The sequence below is a fragment of the Marmota monax genome, unplaced genomic scaffold (assembly GCF_021218885.2).
Source record: "Marmota monax isolate L192 unplaced genomic scaffold, Marmota_monax_Labrador192_F-V1.1 WCK01_AAM20220418_F8-fsc00269, whole genome shotgun sequence".
NCBI lineage: Eukaryota > Metazoa > Chordata > Mammalia > Rodentia > Sciuridae > Marmota > Marmota monax.
Genome location: NW_026694072.1, coordinates 687,179 through 706,033, shown reverse-complemented (window position 1 = coordinate 706,033; position 18,855 = coordinate 687,179). Strand labels below are relative to the sequence as shown.

The following is an 18,855-nucleotide window of genomic DNA, read 5'->3' as shown; positions in this document are numbered from 1 at the left end:
CCTGGAAACGCAAAGCGGGACACTGCCCAGGAGCAGGGCGAGAGCCGGCCCTGCAAGGCGGTACCTGGAGCCGATCCTCGCGGGGCCGCAGCTGCCGGCGCTGGGGGGCGGCAGGGGTTTCGGAGGGGGCTCCCTCGCGCTCGCCCCTCGCGCTCCGCAATTTGGCCGCTGTCGCAGCTCGAACCGTTTTTAAATTTCCCTCTCTGGAGCTGTCCAGCTCAGAGCATGCGCAGTAGCCGTTCGGGGGGCTTTTTTCCCCCAAGGGTCAGTTACAGGGCAGGGTCAAGGGGATTGCTTCGGGCGTTTCCCAGCAGCAGCGAGTCTCGCACGCCCCGGGGCGCCGTGTGTGTGTGTGTGTGTGTGTGTGTGTGTGTGTGTGCAGGGGGTGCGGTTACAGGATATACAGGGATAGGAACACCCCTCTTTAGACTTTGCCCACAGTGGCAGCCCCTGCACGCCCGCCAGCCTGCGTTCAGGACCGCGGGAGGGTGACTTGGGTCAGAATTAAGTTGCAAAAGATGCGGGGACCATTGAGACTTGCAGACCGTCACCGGCCCAGGGGTACAGCAGGTGGGCGGGAGGAGGGAGCCTGTCTCCCCCGGAGTGGGGACCGGCCAGGAGGGAGAGTCCGGGCCCTAGGTGGACGCGGATCTGGCCACCTGTGCCTTTAAGAGGTCTGGGCCGGCGCCGCCTGGCGCGCGCCTGCAGGGGGCTGCGGAGCGGCGACCTGGAGCCCCGAGCCCGAGCCTCCCGCCGGGCGCCTCCACCTGCCGCGCGCCGAGGGGCGCCCGGGTGGATGGCGGCGGCGAGGCGCGTGGGGCGCCCGGGGTCTGAGCGCCTCGTCCCCCTGTCCCGCGCCGAGGGTGAGCGCGCCCGGGGCGAGCGCGGCTGGGCCCGGGCGCCGCGGCGACGTCGCCCGCAGCCCTGGAGGCTGCGGCGGCGCTCGGGGTCCGAGCCCCGCGGAGCCGTTGGCGGGGCCCGCCCGGGAGCCCGCGCTCCGCCCGCCCGCCCCGCCCCGCCGGCGCCCGCCGCGGGAAAGGTGGCGCGGACCGCGGGCGCCGGCGGGACCCGGCGCGGACAAAGGTCTCCCGGCCCCGTGGGGGTTGGCGAGTTCGGTCCCCTGAGAAAGTCTGCGGGTCCGGCGCCCGAACCCTGGAGCCTCGCTGGGACTCCTTGGTGGAGACAGCAGTGACAATAGGGGCAGCCACCCTCATCCTTAAAGCCGGCCCCTCCTTTCTTCCTCGCTCTGGTCTCTTAGGGGTCACTAGGGTCCCCTTTTTTGCAAATGAGGGAACTGAAGCCCCGAACGTGGGTCCAGAGCTCTCGGCCAGGATCAAATCTGCTCCAGCCCACCCCACGGCCCCTGCACCTGGACAGCCTCGCGCTGTCCCTGCAGGGTCAGGCTCAGGCATCCCAACTGCTGCTGGAGTCATCTGAGGTTGTCCCCACGTTTAAAGGCTTTTTTTTGTTTAAACCCAGGAGGAAAGTGCCCGGGGCTGGGTGTGCCTGGATTTCATTTTCCATCCAGGTGGGCTTGGCACTGGTCCGTGTCCTCCTGAATGGCTTTCCTGTGGCACCTGGACGACTTTTCTCCTTTCTTCTCTGTCAGGAGTGAATAGATGGGTTTGCGTGGTCGGGGGTGGGACAAGTTTACAGATGTTAGGTAGGGAGGGCATGGCCGTGAAACCTTCTCAGTTTCCATCTCTCTGACCTCATATATTTAAAACCTAGGTTTCCTTGGGTGTAAAAGGTAGTTTACATAGTCTGTGTCGCTCTACGTGTCCCGGAATGACCTGTAATTATTTTGCCTTTTAAGTTGTAAGCATTCGAACCTTTTTTTCTAAAAAACAAACAAACAAAACAAAACAAATAAAAAAAAAAAAACCAAGTTTTTAACCAAGTAACTTACCAGAAATCTTTATTTGTTAGATTAATGTATTTCCTCTTTTATAAATGTATGCTAGTTCTCAATTTCAAATCACCTGGGGTGAATCAGAGCCATAAAAGGGAAAGTTTGGCAATTTTCAATTTTTTAAAAATAGGAGTCTCAGGTGACTCTATGGGTCACCTGTACATAGGGAGGGATACCTTTATTGAGCTAAAGGAGATCAATACTCTGTGCGTGCGTGCGTGCGTGTGTGTGTGTGTGTGTGTGTGTGTGTGTAGGGCCAGAGATTGAACCCAGGGCCTCATACATACCAGGCGAGCACTCTACCACTGAGCCTCGTCCCCAGTTTGGCCAATACATTTTTTAAATAAAAGAATATGAAGTTCTCCTGTTTCCGTCACCACCGTATCACCCTTTATCACTTATTCTCACGTTGGGGGAGTATCCCAACTCTTAGATGGGTCCTGATTTTGCAAAGGTATTTAAGATGCCCTGCCAACAGGAGTTCCACAGGCCTAACAGCGATTTGAGTCGCTGGATCTCTGCTGACACCTGAGACGCTGCAGGAGGGAGACAAAGGACCAGGTTTGTGACTTTAGGTTCCCTCTCCAGGCCTACGGTGTGCAAGGTGCTCTAACCCGGGTCTCTTTTCTTAGATTGTGATAGTTTGATGGTAGTTATTTGCCTGTTCTGTTTAAAGGTAAGATGCCCATGGCCACGTAAGAAATCTTGGTTCATGAAGTTGACAATGAGCTTAAAATCAGCCCCGTTATAACTGGGAATACCAGCTCCTCGGATGCACCATAGACGGACAGTGTTCATAGTCAAGGACTATAAATATTAACCTCTTGGCGGTGTTGAAGCAGGTTTTCTCTGATCAGAGATCAATTTTATAATAGATTATGACCATTTCTTCTCCCTTTTCCTAAAATCTTGCTTTTGCATTGCTTATTCTGATTTTCCATTGGTGAGGAGGAAATGGGAGGAAGGTCAGGAATGCATGATTGGTAGCATAAATAATCTTACCCAACTAAGCCCTTGGCTTCATTTTCCACCAGGAGATTCTGTTCAGCGACAATCTTTCTTCCACCCTAGCCATTCAGTAGAGGCAATTTCAGGGTGTGTCTAGGCCTCACAAATGCTAATGTCTTTTTTCGTGAACCATTAAACTAGAACTGTCCAGGGCCACAGCACAGAGGACGGTGTCTGGCCCGTGGTAGGTGCTCTGGGGATCTGTGCTATTTCCACACAACCCCCCCCCCCTTACTTTGTCAATTGCTGAAAACTAACAAGGTGGCATTTTCTTATAAGAAATTTCTCAAAGGGAAGTGTATCCGTAGCCGCTCTCCAAGTAAAGGGAAGTGTATCCGAAGCCGCTCTCCAAGTTCATGCCCTTTATTTCTGATTTCAGAAGACGTACCGTTCAGTAGTCCCAGGGAAGCCGCTGCTGAATGTCTAAAACCGTCTGAGGACAGAGCCCAGGGTTTTCTTCCCCGCTTCTTTCTGTGGGAGACTGTGAAAGTCCTGCTGATCTCTTTGCTTCTGTTAGCATGACGGATACGTGGATTATCGCACTCTTTGGGAGCACGATTGTAGAAGAGAGGCGGTTTATAATTGTTGTCATACATCTTATTTAATAAAACCTTGGATGTTTCCAGGAAGAGACCACTAGAATGTTTCAGCATTTTTTTTTAAATTATTTTTTATTTTTGGCCTATTCTACCAAGATCCAATTCAATTACTGTCCTATTTCTACTTAGGTGAAAACTAGCTAATAAAATGAACCCTGGTTAGGAGGATCATAGGTTCAAGGCCAGCCGGGTCCACTTAGCCAGCTCCTGTCTCAAATGAAAATAAAGGCTCGGGGAATAGATCAGTGGGAGAGAATTAGTTTAGCATGCACAGGGCTTTGGGTTCATTCCCCACACCACCGTCCAAAATGAAGCCCACTAAAGAATATCTCCCACAAATGTATACAGGCAGGTTGTGGGAGCTTTAATTTCATCTTTTATTTTTATTCTTTCTTTTATAATAACCTCACTTAGTTTTGTTAATATCCAGGGATTTCTATAGGAAAATATTTTCTTGGGAAAAATTTTCTCAAGGTTCTGAATCAAAATAGGGCCTTTTTCTCGAGGACTCCACAAAAGGAGTTAAAAATAATGATTAGGGGTTCCAGCGTTTGTTTTCATTAGTATAAGGAAAAACTTCCCAAGGATCACAGTAGTCCTGGACAGCATGTCCGCCTCGGGGGTAGAAGGTAGTTAGGACTGAGCAGTTAATGCAGAGGGAAAGGGGATTCACAAGCCAGAAACAAAGTCAGATTAGATCTCTGAGGTCCACCCACCCAAGGATGTTCTGCATCTTATCCTTGACGCTCAATGCCAAGTCCCGTACACAATTAGCAAAGCTTCTGTTGCAAGTAGACAATCAAGTTCCTGCTGCTTTCATGCATGTTTACATATAAATGCAGAGGAATGCAAAAAATAAGTGATGTGGGGGAGATTTTAATCTGGGCCATTTCTCACCTGATATTACTGAATAGCTCTCTGCACCATGAGACTCTGACTAGATGATTGCCAGGCCCTGAAACATTCTGAGACATTCGGTTTTGGGCATAATCTTAACCTTAGGCATATCTTATTTTTGGAAAGTAAATAGTTAGTCATTTTAACAACAGCAGTTCTACAGGGGATTAGAATATGTGCTCAGACATGCGCATCCCTCCCTGTTAGCAGACTTTTTGGGAGCAACAGGGCTCTGGAGGGAAAGCTTTAAGTGGCCCAGCTGTGAGGCAGACCAGGGTTCAGGTCTAAGCACTGGCTCTTTCTTGGCCAAGTGGCTTTGGGTGAAGTTTTTTTTTTTTTTTTTTTTTTTGGTATACTAAGGATTGAACCCAGGGCCCAGGGGCACTTAACCACTGAGCCACATCCCCAGCCCTTTTTAAAATATTCTATTTAGAGACAGAGTCTCACTGAATTGCTTAGGGCCTCACTTAGTTGCTGAGGCTGGCTTTGAACTCGCGATCCTCCTGCCTCAGCCTCCCGAGCCGCTGGGATGACAGGCATGCACCACTGCACCTGGCTTAGGGTGAGTTATTCCCTCCCCACCCCATGTCTCCAAAGAAACAACAGCATTCGCCCTTCAGGGCTGGGTGAAGCTGAAGAAGAGCATGGGTTGCATCCTAGGTGCTCAACAGCAAGGGCTGTTCTCCAGATATTTCCAAAGGCTGGTTCTGTAGCAAGACCCTCCTGCAGTCAGTAAGGAACCAAGAGATTTTTGAGCCATCTCCTCATTTTCAACCGATAAAATCAGGATTTACTACACAGTTCTGGCGACCTGAGAGGTTTGACCTGCCAGCCCTTCCCTGGCACCGGGAGAATGTAGCCTATGTTCTTTCAAGATGAGGCTGGGAATTTAAAAATATTTAGGGTCCTTGTCTTTGGCACTGAATCCATAATGTTACCAGTCTGAGCCCTGGGATTCCTTTTCCACCAGGAGAATCTGTTCAGCCATCACCAGTTGGGGGAGAGCTCTCTCGCCCCTCAACCCTCTAACTGATTTAATCTGGCCCCTTTGTAGCTGCGACCCGTGTTTTCCCACGTGGGACAAGAGTCACCTTCGGCCCCCAGACCTGTTATGGGCACAGGTCTAGGGGCTGAAGGTGACTCTTGAGTCTAATCTGAGTCTACGTTCCGCAGAACTCTGACGATAGCTCTTCTGATCCGTTTTTTACATTCAGCCACTGACAGGCTTGGTCTGGTCTCGAGCTCTCTTTGAAACCATCGGAACTAGATGCCAGCATTTGAAAATTCTTCCAGTTGGGAGTTTCAGTTTTTCTGGAAGGATCTGAAGAGTCAGCCCTGCTGGGCCACCACAGGGACTGCGTGCAGCTACCCCGCATTAGAGGGGTGGTCCCGTGACCTCCACTTTGCCACAAGCCCCACGGCTGTCATCTCCCAGCCCCAAGGCCTGCGTCTTTTGTCATTTGTCTTTGGAAGCGTTTTTTTTTCGTAGGTCATTGTTGTTTTTCTTGAAGACAAAAGTTTAATTTTTTTTGTTTGTTTTGTGCTCATGCTATTATGGAAATATCAGAAAGATTGTTAATAATAAAAATCTGCTTTTTAAAACAACATTCTGGGGCTGGGGTTGTGGCTCAGTGGTAGCGTGCTCGCCTGGCTTGTGCGAGGCGCTGAGTTGGATCCTCAGCACCACATATAAATAAAATAAAGATATTGTGTCCACCTAAAAAAAAAAACTAAAAAATAAATATAAAAAAATTATAAAAACAAAAAAATTCTGTGTCCAGTGACAGGGAGGTCTTGCTCAGTCCTCCTTACAGGGTGGGGAATGAGCTGGTGTTAATGCACCCATGTGAGGAGAGAATTCTGGTTTATCTATTTCTTTTTTCTTTTTCTTTTTTTTTTTAGTTGTGTAGATGGACACAATATCTTTATTTTATTTGTTTATTTTTTGTGGTGCCAGGGATCGAACCCTGTGCCTCCCGCATGCCAGGCAAGTGCTCTACCACTGAGCCACAACCCCGCCCTGGTTTATCTATTTCTAGCCCACAGTGTCAGGGGACTGGGACCGGGTGGGAGGCACAGTCCCCCACCTCCTGATTTTTTTCCTTTTAAATATTTTTTTAGTTGTAGATGGACACAATATCTTTATTTGTTTGTTTATTTTTATGTGGTGCTGAGGATCGGACCCAGGGCCTCGCACCTGCAAGGCAAGTGCTCCCCCACTGAGCCCCAGCCCTAGCCACCCCCCCAACTCCTGCTTTTCTGCACCCGTCGGTTCCTGACGGGCTGGACACTTGGGGCATCTTTTATTATTGTGCCTGGCTCAGGACCACACGAGTCCCACTATGAAAGACGAAGCTGTGACCCAGGGAGCTGCAGCCCGCCCCCACCCCCCACCTTGGCTCTGTAAAGAAAACGCACTCAGTGCATGGGGTAGGTTATCATTTCTTAAAAAACAGCTTAAAAAAAACTGGAGCTCTAGACCACTTCACGACCTTATTAAACTCATCTAGCATCTCAACCATTTGATCCATAAAGATTTGAACACACCATAAAAAGTGTAGGAAAATAAAATCGCTACATTCATTTCACTGGAATAGAAAGGCTTCCCCGAGAAAGCCCAGGAAGACGTGTGTCTGTATCCCTGCTTTGCATAGACTTGATTTCAAGTAAGCACGCTCTCTTGCCTACAAAATTTTGAAATTCATATAGCTCACAATGCAGTAATGCCTAGAAATAAATTAGGATTTTTTTTAAAGTGTTTTATGAAAAAGAATCTTTTCCTGCAGGCTTCAGGCAGCTCTTAGTGTGTGGTTTCAGGGGCTCCTCCTTTGTCCACAAAGGGGCTTTTAATAGCTCATTGCTCAACAGAGAATCCAAACTCACACTTTTCACCACAAGCTGCTTTAGCCTGCAAACACCACGCCGCCCTGGACAGTTTGGAAAAACGCACTCAGAACTGTGAGTCCCTCCTACCGCACATTCAGACTGTGGTCCCGGTAAGAAAAGCTGCGTGTTGGCTGAGCCCTTTCCCAAGGTTCTAGACTGGGCCGTTTTCACTTCTCTCCATTTGTATCTAAAGCAGAGGGAGTGTGAACAGAGGGGCCTATCAACTTGCTCAGATGAAGCAGTCCCCGGACACTTTCCTCTTTATCGCAAAGGGACAATCCCTTTGCAAAGCCACAATCCCGGCTGTTTGTTTTAGAAATGGTAATGTTGTATCATTGTAACAAATTATACTTAAAAATCATTTAGTGTGAAATTGCAGATTAATCCCATAGGGACGGGGTATTAACAATCCCCGGGCCCTTTGAGCATGCAGATGGTGGATCTGGGATTTACAATAGGAACAATCGCTGATTACATGCATGGGTGTAACGGACAAAAAAGGCCTGGCATCTTAGGCCTGCAGAGTACAGTGGAGGTCCTAGTGCCTGACTTGTTTGGGACTTGAATCCCTAAAAAAAACGTCTGCCTCGTCACCTAGTACGCGTGAAGCCCTGCAGTGCGTTCTGTGTGCTTTGAAACTTCCCAAGGGTCCATGCAGAAAGAAGGTTCTCTGAGCATGCTGGGCTTGGAGGCTTCTGAATTCTCCTGGAATTCTCACCACAGTCCAGCATGCACGGAGAATTTGGCAAACATGCCCAGCCGAGCACTCATGATCAGAACCAGCGCCTGCTGTTTACTAGCTACCGGAAAGAGCCACAGCCATGCCCTGCGAGCCCTGGGGTTGGGTTAGTGGCCTCAAAATCCTGCACTGGAAATGAAAGGGACTCTCAAGTATGATGCCTCTGATTTGAAACTGTCATTTGGTGGAATCTCCCACTGAAACTCTGTGATGGGCTGGATGTTGGCATGCTTGTAGGCACGGTCTTGAAGACAGGTCATGTTACAGTCGTGACTAGCCCACATGTGCTGGGGACACTGAAACCACCCAGTAAGGCTGTTTTCAACAATTTACCTTTTATTTTTAATCATCGCTGAATTTTAACACGGGACCACAGCCTTTGCGGTGGAGATTTGGAATCTGGCACAACTTCCAAGTACACTCCAAACACATCTAAACACATCTAGCATCTCAATCCCTGCTGATCTCTGGTTGTATTTCAGATGCTTAGGTGAGAAGTAGCTTTGCAATCAGAATACACCGTCTCAGAGAAAAGGTGGAATGCTTCAAAGAGCTCAGTACACCTCTCTTGGCTTTGGGGAGACTTGTTTCTCAAAAAATGGCCCCTGTATTGGAATAAATTGTTGTTTATCCCAAGCGTTCTTTTCCATATCCCTTTCTACAGAGCTGAGAGCAATTGCTAGTAAAAATGCTGTTAGATTTGAATGTTCCTTTGGAGAAACTGCTTTGCTTCTTTGTAGGGATGTGCGCCCCACACTGGTTTTATTGCTTATCCTTGAAGGCAGGGATTTGGGATGGCATTGGCCAGCCAAGTAATAATGACAATGTCCTTCTGTCTATGAGACCAATGAATGACCTCCGACAAAGGGTTTTACAGCCTTTTCTTGAGGGGACACTTGTAAGCTGCTCAGCCCAAATCTAGGGGAGCTGTGTGACTGCTCCCTATTTCTGCCCTGGGTCTCCAGCCTGGGTTGGATAGTGTCTTGTTCAGAATGATCTGCATCGCATTTATTGTCACAGTCATCAGGGGCAGGAGTAACCTCAACTGTGCCTCAGACTCACTCCTGGATCCATTTCCATCAGGTTACAACGTACATTAAAGAATCAAATGTAAAATATGTAGGCATTATACCCTGCTTTAAAAGTAGTGCACAAAATTAGCTACTTTTGCATACATTGTATAAATGAAGACACTAACCCTTACAGAAGGATCCTGAGTTAGAGATGTCACACTCCCTCCTGCAGGAGGTGCAGGTGAGTTTTTCCCTGGCCCCACCCCCTCCCCCATGGGCTGGTCACAGTGACTTACCTCCAAAGACACTGGAAAGGAGAGACAGGAGCACCCACTGCAATGAACGGTAACATCACCGCGATGAGGGTCTCGTGGCCCCTGGGTGAGATGTGATGTGGAGAACAGAGGCATCTCTACTCCCTATGTTCTTGCAAAAGAACCCCCTCCCCGCAGCCTACTCCTGAATCAACCATCGGATAAACCACACTTGAGACAATGTTGCACAGCATACCTGACCCGTACCCTTCAAAACTGTCAAGGTCATGAGGAACTACCCCAGGCCAGAGAAGAGAGGGGCAGACGTGACAACCAAACGCACGGGAGAACCCTGGATTCTGCACCAGGAGAAGGACATTAATGCTGGTGAAACCTGAATCACGTCTAGGGTTAACGTAAATGTACCACGTTGGTCTTAGTAGTGAAAAACAGACCCCAGTCACACCAGGAGATAAGGAAGGGGGAAACCCGGTGAGGCTAGACAGGAACTTGGTACTGTCTTTACTCCAAATGACTCCAAAGTGAATGTCCAAGTCAAGGAAATGACACATCTGTATTCTGGGTTTGAACCCCAAAGAATTGGAAGCGGGAACTTGAGTAGATGTTTGCACACCCATGGTCATAGCGGCATCGTTCACAAAGACCCAGGTGGACAAGCCCGAGGGTCCTTTGACAGAGGAACAAACCGAATGTGGCATCATGCACACAGTGGAGTATTATTCAGCCTTGAAGAAAGAAGGAACCCCTGTCCCATGCTGCAGGATGGAGGAAACTCGACATGATGCTAAGTTTTAGAAAAAGGCAGTCACCATAGCACCCTCTGCTTTCATCAGGTACCTAGAGAACCAAATTCATGAAGGTGGAAAGTGGAAGGGTGGTTTCCCAGGCTGGGGGAGGGGATGGGGGAGTCAGTGTTTCTGGGTACAGGGTTTCAGATGTGCAAGGCACAATCCTTCTGGAGATCTGTCGTCCAACGGCACCAACAGGCTTAACGTGGAGATGGTAAATGGTCTGTTTTCTCACAATTGTGCTGTGAAGCAAATGAATATAGCCATTGTAAAAATTTAAAAAAAAATCTTTCTCTTACCATGAAAAAGGGCTTCAGCATTACTGACATTTGGGCTGGATGAGCCTCTGTTTGGGGGACTGTGCACACAGAATGTTTAGCAGCATCTCCGTCTCGTGGGGTGGCCATCAGTACCCGCAGCCTCGTGGGGAGACCTCTGTCGCTGCCCGGCTTCCTAGTTCTCTGTACCTTCACCAACACTTGTTGTTTTGCACTTTAAAAATAATCGTCCCCCTCGTGGGTGTGAAGTGGTGTCACTGTGGCATTGATTTGCCTTTCCCTTATGCTCAGATGGGATCCTTGAATGTTACCAATTTCTCCTTAGTTTCTAAACTGGATCAAATTCCAATCAGAATGGTCAATTTCTACTCTAAAGACAAAATGAAAGCACATTGGTACAGCCACCTCGGGGAGCATCGAACGGACCGGACACTCAGAGGATGGATATGGGGTGGATATGGGGACAGTATTGAAAGGTGGAATTGAAAAAAAAAAAAAAAAACTACCTCTGTATGTGGAGAAAAATGAGCTGGATTCTCGCCTTACACCCATGCACCAAAGTAATCTCTAAAAGGGTTTTGAAGCCCTAGATGCAAAATGTTGACTATAAATTCAAAAGAACATCAGAGTGTCAGGGAGGACTTGTTAGCCCCCTCCCCCAACTCAAAGGGCAAAGGTGAATACATCTAAAAAAAATCCTTCTTCCAAGGACGCCGCTCACCACCGGGAGGTGATGGATGCGAAGCTCTTTCCAGTGCCCAGACCAACCAGGGATTCAGATCCAGAACTCGAAGATGAACGGGAATCTCAGGTAGCCAGCAGGGAAGACGCACACCCAGTAGAGAAGAAGGGTCAGGCATTCGTATGACCAAGACATTTACCTGGGCAATCGTTGTGACGAGTCAGTCTTTATAATCTCATAGAAATCAACGAAATACTAAAATAATCATGAAATTCAGTACATTCATCAGGCTGGGATCGTAAAACCTGGAAACACCACGTCCTGGCAGTGATGTAAGGAAACAGATCTATAATACAGCAAACCCAGAGGTGCCACCATCTCTAAAAGGGCGGCTACGTGTCCCCGTCACCGGCAGTCTCATTCCTGGCCACGCAACCTGCGGTCACGTTCCATCACTCAGGCAAACGTCTGAGAAAATTGGCCCATAAAGAGACGAGGTTGATTCGGGTCCACAGTTTCAGAGCTTCCGGTCCAGGATTGGTTGGCCCCGATGCTTGGGCCTGGGGCGTAGCACAACCACTTGGCTCCTGGCCAGAACTGAATGAAGAGGGGGGTCTTCTGAGGTCCCCCAATCTCCTCTGAGGGCGTGTCCCGGTGTCTCCAACACCTCCACCAGCCCTGCTTCTTAAAGTCTCTACCGCCTCCTGATAGAGAGTTCCAGACTTGTTACTAAACCTCTAACACCTGGGCCTCCAGGGACACTCAAGAGAGGACCCACAGCCCGACCCTAAGAAATGCACAGGTCCAAACGAGACGCACCTCAGGAAGGTCATCATGCTGATGCTTAAGGAAGTGGGCTGAGTGACCTGAGTATTCACCCCTAGGGAAATGGCTGGGTTGAGCAGATGGAACTGCACTTGGAATATTGTCCAGGAGTTACGAGCCAAGAGAGATCCTGAGAGTAGGTTTAAAAAAAAATGTTTACTATAATAATTTAGATTTGTGTTCTTTATAAATATTCCTTGGAGCTGGTTACAGTGGCAGACGCCTGTCTTCCCAGGGGTTCAGGAGGCTGAGGCAGGAGGATCGCGAGTTCAAAGCCAGCCTCAGCAATGGCAAGGCGCTAAGCAACTCAGTGAGACCCTGTCTCTAAATAAAATACAAAATAGGGCTGGGATGTGGCTTAGGGGTCAAGTGCCCCTGAGTTCAATCCCCAGTATCCCCACCCCCCAAAAAAATTCCCTAGAAACCTTCAAGACCCTTTGATTTGCAGCTCTTTGATTGGAACTGAGTCACTTTGCCCCCTCTAGCTGCAAGAGAGCCTGAAACTCCAGTATTTGACATTCCTGGACTTCTAAATAAGTAAAGAGACAAGGAAAAATGGTCTCTGCCCAGCCTTTGGAATACCAATCCAAAGCATTTGCCATGTATTCTGAAAAATGCAAAATTCAGATTTATTTGTGCACTTCAACTTCACAAATCTCTTGCACAGGGTCAAAGTTGGTTGTTATTGTTGTTTTTTGGTTATGAGACTAAGCCCAGTATCGTTCTTTAACTGTATCCATAATGAATTAGTTGTCTTCAGTTCCCAAGGTCACTTTATGGTGGAACAAGGACCTAATAATGCTCTTGCAAAACCTTCTAAATACAGAATCCTTCTAGATTTTTCCTAAGTCTTTTATAGTTTTCTCTCCTTACTTAATTTAATGGGAATTAACCCACAGTCCGCATTCTCTCTGTAAGACATATTGAGAGGTATTTTTGTACTCACATCCTGTTGCAATATCGACATGAATCACGGTAGCACAAATAGGTTTGGGAACAAATACAGGTGGATTTCAATATTCATCCAACTTGGGGGTGGAAAGTCATGAATGTTCTGGAAAACCCTGTTTTTCAAATTTGCACAGATGGGTCATTTAGGGATCTTATTAGAAGACAGATTACGACTTAATAAATCTGGGAGGGGCCTGGGATTGTGCAATTCTGAACGTTCCCAGATGGTGCTGATGCTATTGGTTCCTGGACCTTAGGATCGTTCCTGAAGGTTGAGAGTTCAGGAAGCCTGGTTTGGAGAATTCACTTAAGAGAATATATTCCTCCTTGTTTCCGTTAAGACTGGGGAGTAATAAATGGTCTCAAAGTTCGTGGCCTAAAACCACCCTTTTATTGTTCTCACTGATTCTCTGCGTGGGGAATTCAGAAAGTGTACAGTGCAGTTGGCTGTTCTTTGGTCTTGGATGTCCAGGGCCTCAGCTGGAGAGACTTAAAGGCTGGGAGGGAGTTAACTTGATAGTTGAACTCCAGTCACCCCAGAACTTGGTCAACCTCATGCCTGGCCCCCGGACTGGGAAGAGGGGAAATCTAGGCCTGTTGACCAGAAGGCCTTCATGTGGCATGGGACATAGTGGGGGACCAGAGGGAGAGAGAACCTTTGCTAGGAAAGACCAACATCCTGGGTTATGTAAGACGTTAACTTTAGGCAAACCAGGGTACATGGAACTTTCTGGACATTCTTTTCCCATTTTTTGGTTCAGTTGATCTTCTGTATCTGAGGGGGTTCTGCATCTTCAGAGTCAACACCCACGGATAGAAAATATTTGAAGAAATGTACTGAACATGTACAGATTTTTTTCTTGTCATGATTCCCTGAATAATACGATGCACTACATAACACATTAGGTATTGCAAATCACCTAGAGATGATTTAAAGTATACAGGAAGATGTGCAGAGGTTATATGCATATATGATCACCACTGTGTTTATTTTTTATGGTGCTGGGGATCGAACCCATGGCTTCACGCGTGCTAAGCACATACTCTACCACCGAGCTACACCCCAACCCCTCTACCATTTTGCATAAGAAACGTGAACATCTTGTGGACTTGGGTTCCAGAATCCTCTGCAGACACCAGGCCTCTGTAGATGCAGAGGGATGAATGTAAGTCTAAAATCATTCCAAATAAAAAGTGCACCCCACACAAATACCCATAATTCTTAGTTTGTAAACACACGTAGGCACATTTAAATGTACACACAGGATGTCAGCTACACGCCCCGAACCCTCCAGTATTTTTTTTTTTAATTGACACTTGATTGTACATTTTTAAGGGTACTGAGTGATCATTTGATGTGCACAGACAATGTGCCAGGATCAAGGCTAATCGGCACTTGCATCTCAACTTTTTCAGTCATTTGACCATATTTAAATGATGGCTGCTATTCTTAAAAAGTTTTGGTAGCACTGGGCGCATCGTGGGCTAGCGGAGGCTCTCTGGATGTGGCAGGGCAGACACACATCCCCGCCGGGTCACTCTGGTCCTCTTAGCTGAGGGACTTCCTACTTCCCTATTTAATAACTGGATTCATAAGGGCTTCATAAGCCTGAGCGTCCCATACTTTGTTGCTGGGCCTATCCCGATGACCCCTACCAAGACCCCTGTCCCAATTCGTCTGTCAGAGAAAAATGAATCTCCTTCAGGAGCCTTCAGTCCTCATTATCTCTAATTGGGTCTGGCGGCTGGAGACGGGCCTCATTATTTTTAATTGGGGCCCATAGTTCTAGAAGGGAACACACCCAATTTTATGCAGATCAAGCCTGGATATTTTTTCTTGCAAGTTCAAAGTGAAATCGTGTTGTGGGATTTCCAAGAAATCACACAATTTTCTACCTTCTCTCCCCCCCCCCCGTCCCCCCGCCCGTCGTTATTTGGAGTTGCTTAGACACAGAGGAATAATTGAATTAGGACTGTCCATGTTGGTCAAGAGGGGCTTTTAGCATCTGGGTAGTGAGTGGCCCTGGAAATTTTTCTTTGGGCATTCATGAATATTACAGAACTCAGCTGTCTGACAGATTGCTCACTTAAGTATCATTTAACTGTGGCCATGAGCCTGGTGCTGTGGCGTAGATAGATTTTCCTGGTTAAGGAACTCATTTCTGTTAATTTTCTCGATTGGCTATAAAATAGTAGCCCTTCCCACACCGTAGTCCCTGATGTTGCTTAACCACTCACTGAGCCACGTCCCCAGCCCTTTTTTATATTTTATTTAGAGACAGGGCCTCGCTTTTGCTGAGGCTGGCTTTGAACTCCAGATCCTCCTGCCTCAGCCTCCCGAGCCGCTGGGATGACAGGTATGAAGCACCGCACCTGGCTTACCCTTCATGTTTTTAATATTTAGTAGAATCCTCTAGCATACGGCCAGCTCAACCTGATTCGCATTGGCTGCCACCTCCTTATGTTCCAGATACACTTCTGAAATCTTTGTGTCCGGTAAATGTGTCTGATTTGGTGTTCATTTTTATTATTTTTAATTTTAATTTTTTTAGTTGTACCCAGACATGATACCTTTATTTACTTATTTTTATGTGGTGCTGAGAAATGTTAGCTTACCTAAAGAGACAGGTGATGCCCATTTTATCAGGTTTTCCTTTGCAATCAGGTTTATACTATTGAAAATTTTAGAGATAGGATGGGCTTCAGGCACAGACTGATCCAGCATTTCCCACAATGGCATCAGGCCCCCTTGATTTCAGCTCTGCCCTCCTCTGTGTATAGGCTTCATTCTTAGGCTGGTTCCCCTCCTGGTAGCATCAGTGGCTCTAAGAGTCCCAGGCCTCATATTCTTATACTTCACCAGCAAAAGGAAGGAAGGAATCATTGCTGGTTACTCCTGTGGAAGTGACAGACTCTTCCTTCCTGGAGGCTCTGAGAAGGTCTCCTTGTTTTTAACTGGCCCTTTTGAGTCCTTTGCCCATGGGAGAGTCTGTTGCGGAGGCTGAACCCGGCACCGAAGGAGCAGAATCTCTTCCATGCAGATGTGTAACTAGGACATTGTTGGGGCCAGGAAAGGGGACATTGGGGCTGAATGGTAAGCCATCCACGTCCACTGTGCTTGTATTAGTGAGATGTTTGAACACGATAGCCAGGTGTCCGCATTAGGAGGAAACCTATCTTATGACAGGTTGGGTAACAGGCTGTGCTCCTGGTGTGTGTGTGGTGGGGGACACAGGGTCGGCCTCTCCAGGTTTGGGCACCTTGGTTTCCGTCCCAGCCACACCTTTCATCCCCTCCTGACCTTGAATGCTCGGGTCATGCTTCTTTCTTCCCAGATCCCATATTCCAAAACTCCCCTGTTACTGCGCTCTCCTCCCTCCCTTCCAGCTGGATCCAACAGAGCTGGGGTTATGGGGAAAGAGTGAGATGAGTCACTTGAGTTTAGGGTCAGAACCCGTCTTTATTCTCTGGTTCATCAAGGGTCTTATTTATGTAACAGGTTTATTGAGATGGACTTAACACCCACTTATCCAGAGAGAGGTTTTCCAAAGGCACATGAGTGCTGATGTGCGGGAGCCCACCTGGCTTCTCTAGGTCCTCGACGTCACCTGAACCATTCGCACCATCCACACAAGAAAGGGCGGCCCGTGCCCGCCTGGCCCCGCGTGGATTCCTCACCAGGCATCAGAGTCCAAGTCCCACACCCTGAATTCACCCCTTCAACTTGCACACTCCAGGGGGACCCCTCCATCCAGGGGGTGGGCCTTACAGAAAAGCACAGGGAATCTTGGAACCTAGAGGAGTTTTAATATCCAGGCGGGACACACCCTAGCCTTTTCCTTAGATATTATCATTTTTTTTTCTTTTTCAAAAAAACCTAACAATCAAGGCCATTGGTGAGCTCCATCTGCTCCTCCTGGTATCTTGTATCACGTGCAGAAACCGGATGCAAAAACGGGGAGAAAAAAGCCTAACGCAGGCTTTCCCCCCAGAAACAGGTTTCGTGACACTTTACAAATGACTAAAAATACTAATTTTGTGACTTAGCCAGATATTTTCTGAGTTGCATATATACTTTCCAAGCTTTCTTAAACTGTTAACTGCTATCTCCTAAGTCTTTTTATTAAAAAAAAACCTAACAGTGTTTTGCCAATTTTCAAATATGTAATAATCAATGAATTGTAGTTGCATTAAATTTAAATATCAACTGGAAAATTGACATCTTTACAAGTTTCAGTCTTTCCACCAGTCTTTCCTTGTAAGGCTTATGTGGATTTCTTCTTAATGTTAGCAGTAGACATTTTATTGCCTTTCTGTATATGTATATATGTATATATAATTTTTTAAATTTTGTTTTGGATACGAGAGATTGAATTTGGGGGAAGTTGACCACTGAGCCCCATCCCCAGCCCTACTTTGTATTTTACTTAGAGACAGGGTTTCACTGAGTTGCTTAGGGCCTCAATTTTGCTGAGGCTGGCTTTGAACTTGTGATCCTCTTGCCTCAGCCTCCTGAGCCACTGGGATGATAGGTGTGTGCCACCACACCTCAACTTGCCTTTCTTTTTTTAAATTTCTTTTTTGTAAAGAATCAAACCTTTATTGTTTATTCGTTTATTTATTTTTTACATGATGCTAAGGATCAAACCCAGTACATCACCTGTGGTAGGCAAGCGCTCTACCACTGAGCTACAATCCCAGCCCTTTATTGCCTTTCTTGATGAGATTTTCTTCTGTTAGGAAAAAAAAAATGTGTAAATATATATATATATATATATATATATATATATATATATATATATGCAAATATTGCATCATGTATTTATCTTGTATTCAACCACTTTGCTGAATACAAGATTAGGGTTGTCATTTGGTTTCTCTTAGGTTTTCTGGGTACCTCAGTCTTTCGTCTGAAATCCTTTTAATTTTTAAAATCTGTAAGTGAAACATGGCACTTCCTGACTGTCACAGAAACTCATGGACAGTGAGTGGCTGCAGATAGTCTGCCCAAAGGACAGAAAGGGACCTCGGCTCAGCCTGGGGGAGGGTGGTACTTGACATTCCCTGCAAAACAAAACAAGCAAAACACCCCCAGGGGTTTATTTGGGGACAGAAGGCAATAGGGCAGTGCACACCCAAAGGACAGGAGAGTGTGGTGTTGGAAGGGAGACGTGCTGAGGGGGTGACAGGCTCCTTTGAAGGGGACTTTGTGAGGGGTGGGCGTGGGAGGATTGAGGGGTGACATCAGCCTGCTAAGCCCAGTGCTCTGAGGGAGGATGGCAGGCTGTGGTCTTCAGGTCATCGTCCTCTCCTCTGTGACTTCACGTCCAGAATGGGCCTCTACCACACCTTTCTTAAAACTCATCTCCTGGGTTTTATCTACTCTGAAAATACAGCAGGCGGCTCAACAAGCACTGGGACCTGGATCAAAATAAGGTCATTTTCATAACTGAGCGAATCTACAGTAGCTCCAAGATTTGAAGATTTCTCAGGAGTTTGGGGGTCACAGGCTTCAAGGGAAAACCAGGTCCCAGGAATAGGTGGACCCTCCAGCCATGGGAGGGGCAGGAAGTGAGGGGTAGAAACCAAACAGGAGGGAGAACAGAATGTGCTCCTGTCCCATTGGAGAGAACCGAGTCACATGGTCTCCTTCACCGCAAGGGATGTTGGGTGATGTAGTTCCTACTGGGCAGCAAGGTGCCCATCTAACAGGAAGGATTCCACTCCTAAACAGAAGGGGTACTTGCCAAGCTGAATCCCATTTTTTTTTTTTCAATAAGACAGATATATTATTTATTCCTGAAGGATCTTACAGAAGACCAGATCAGACTGACTACAACTGACTTGTCACTTGGAGGTACCCAAATCTAAACACTTACTGATTTTTCTGCCATTTTTAAAATCCCCTCTGCCTGGAAAGCATTTTTCATGCCAGCCTCACAAGGGCCATCTCAGATATTATGCAAACCCTCGACTCGCCTGCTCGGATTGCAGTGCTGCTC

At 47.3% G+C, this 18,855-nt stretch overlaps 1 protein-coding gene across 1 annotated transcript in view; it reads left to right on the top strand.

Moving 5' to 3' along the window:
* The window catches only part of Acacb (acetyl-CoA carboxylase beta), a 212,411-nt gene that overhangs the window by 152,126 nt on the left and 41,430 nt on the right, over positions 1–18,855 (top strand). The gene's annotated exons all lie outside the window — the stretch shown is intronic.